Source organism: Semicossyphus pulcher, unplaced genomic scaffold (assembly GCF_022749685.1).
Source record: "Semicossyphus pulcher isolate SPU_LCO1_2020_fin unplaced genomic scaffold, fSemPul1.0.p SCAF_22, whole genome shotgun sequence".
In the NCBI taxonomy this organism is placed as follows: Eukaryota; Metazoa; Chordata; class Actinopteri; order Labriformes; family Labridae; genus Semicossyphus; species Semicossyphus pulcher.
In genome coordinates, this window is record NW_027211696.1 from 14193858 (window position 1) to 14197047 (window position 3190).

A 3190-nucleotide genomic window follows, 5' to 3' on the forward strand; every position below is an offset into this window, starting at 1 on the left:
TGCTCGGAGCCTGCATGAGTCTTTGTTTAGACGTCCACACGTCACAGCTGCAGTACACACACAGAGGACATGGTACAAAAGTCATGTAATCCATCCATTATCTATACTGCTTATACTGTTCAGGGTCGCGGGGGGCTGGAGCCTATCCCAGCTGTCATCGCCTGTCAATCACAGGGCTGACACATGCTCACACCCACACCCACACCCATGGACAATTTTAGAGTCATCAGTTAACCTGAGGGAGGAAGCCACGCAAACTCCACACAGAAAGGCCCACTTCATCTGAAGTGAGGTTCGAACCAGGAACCTTCGAGCTGTGAGGCGACAGCGCTAACCACTGCACCACCGTGCCGCCCTTTTACTTCACAAATTAAGATTTTACATTAAAAAACTTGCTTGTAAAACACACAGCATTGCTAAAGATTACATTTATGTTTTGTAACCCTTTTAGCTTGTGACAGAGTGTCCAATATTTCCAGTTGTATAACATACATACAGTTAGTGCTCAAATTAGTACTGCACAAGTAGAAATTTTAGGCAGTTTTTCTTGCGCATTTCCTCCTCATGCCCTCTAAACTTCTACTTAACAATAAACCAAGGGGAAATATTGTGCTTTTAAGTTTACATTATCTGCCAGCTTTTTCTTTAAAACAAATAAAAGGAGAAGTCATTTGTGCAAAATATTATATCATTCAAAAGATTTCACTGCCCCATCTTCACAAATATTTTGCTGCTTTTCCTTTAGATCAGGGGTACTCAATTAAACTTGAAAGAGGTCCAGTTAGAGATTTTTTTCTCAAGCAAAGGTCCGGAACATCATAATGTCTGACCTGCGATATGATTCAGTACCATACATTTATACATTTTGAACGTCTGTCAAATCAAATAAAGAAAATACAATCAGGCTAAATAGTTTTTACAAAAATAGTGTGTGTTTGTATGTTGGGGGGTCTGGGGGGTTCAGTCGCCAATTTGATTGGCTGAGTTGCGTCACGTATGATGATTTACAACGAATTCATTGGTCTGCGAGTTTCTTGGACCCCAAATCACTACCGCAAAGAAAAAAAAGGCGCTTGTCAAAACCGTAAATAGGTCCGGCGTTTGAGGAACGCTGCTTTAAATCATTTAGGCTCCTTTGAGGAGTTTTTTTGCTGGTTATGAAACAGACTTTAATTAAACAGAATTAATTTTGATACAAAAGGTAAAAAAAACGGCCCATCAGCGACAAGATTGATTATTTCTATATAAAAGTTATTGTTTATGCCTGTAACCACTGCCGGGGAGGGGTTAGATGTCAGACGAGGCGATTAACGTTTGCTGCCAAATCAGCCTTTTTTCTAGATTTTCCACGACAGAGACTCACAGCGATACGTTAAATGTTAAAAGAACAGAGTTAAAAAACACTTCTTATACATGTACAGGACGAAATCAGCAAAGAGAGAAGAGTTTGTCCAAAAGGGGGCGCCAAAATCAACAAAAGTTCCTCATAGCAGCTTTCAATCCAAAAAGTTAAACTAATCAGTATTTCTCTCTGTTCTCTGAAATGTTGTAACTGACCTTCACTGGATTTATGGTTCAAATAAAAAATAATCATTACTTGCCACACTGTACAAAAAGCTCTAACTAAAAAAACTACACTAGGAACGGTCTTCCTTTACATTTATGCAAAAGTAAAAATAAGCCCAAACACAAGTAAGCACAGCCGTTCTAATTGATGTCGTAAGATGTGGCTCTTATGGGGGTCCCTGTCTCTTTATCAGGATGTTGCTGTACATCCCACCAGACGGCTGATTTTCTTTGTTTAAACTTTATTTTGAAAGACAAACCCAAGTGAGTCAGCCTTCTCATAGTCAGTGACCCGATGCCTTCTCCTGCGGAGGCTTTAGACAATCTGAACGCCCCGCATCGTCAGATTGTCTGCCGAGGCGTGAGCGACACTTAATCCGTGTTGCTCCATTGCTTTTGGTGTCGTAAAAAAAGACCCAACATGTGTCATGAAAGGTATCCCACAGGCTCCATTTGTTTCTAACAATAACCACAGAGGAGTGACACGGACAGCTGCCCTGAGTGACCTCACACACACACGCACAAGGACAGACCAGCAGCTACAGCTATGCAACTGTTCTTAAGAACGTGTTTAGTGGTTGGGTTAATATATATATTTCATGAAATTAAATTGTCATTCACAAAAAAATCCTTATCTACTTTGTGTGTGACCCACCTCAGTATATGGCAGAGTTCATGGTAGGAGTTTCACACTCTGCTGGGACAGTTGCTGGACCAGACCATGACGGGCTTTCAAGTATCAGACATCCTACACGATGAGGGGTCCACACACTGCTCTCTGAGAGGCTGCAGGAAAAACACGTATAAAACCCTGCTTTTGTCTTTAATTCATTAACTCCACTATAATCACCAACAAGTACAAAATGAGAACTAAATACGACTCAACTTCAGAGTCTACTTTTAAACTTCATTTTTGGTGTGTTACTGTATTTACTGCTTTTTTTCAAATGTACCCATAACACCCTCTTTAGCATTTATAACACCACACACAAATATAAAGTAAATGGTTTAAAACACATTATAATACAGTTTTAAACATATATGAGATTGCTGACACGTCTTTAATCATGTTAATTAAATACAGTAAAGTCAACAATGAGTCCTATGATGGCACATTTTATACTTTACTACACTAGCCTATAGATTTTAGAGTGATAATCTTTAAGATTTTTATGTAAATAAATGTCTGTTAGGTCACTGTCTATCGCAGAATGAGGTAACACAATGGTGATTGAGCCTATGGCCCACTGATGAAAGCCTTTGCATTTGCAGTATTACAGACTGGGTGTCTGTGGCGAGTTAGTGACGCGTTTTCCATCAGCCAGCAGTGGTTGGTCTGCCAGAGAGGGTAGGCGGAGCTAAGCGGCTGCTTTTCCGGTCTCTGCAAGTGTTGCGAGTAAACAGTAATCTACTATGGCTGAACAAACAAAGAAAAGATGGATGACTACAGATACAACTTCAACAATAAGTGAAAATCCAAAGAAAAACAAACAAATTGACGCTCAGATGAAGGCAAACATTCCAAACGAGGAAAACGACCCTCAGCGAGGAAAATCAAGAGTTACAACTGGAGCCAACCGTGGACGTCACACATGCAGCACTGTCTGGATATCTGGGAATGTGC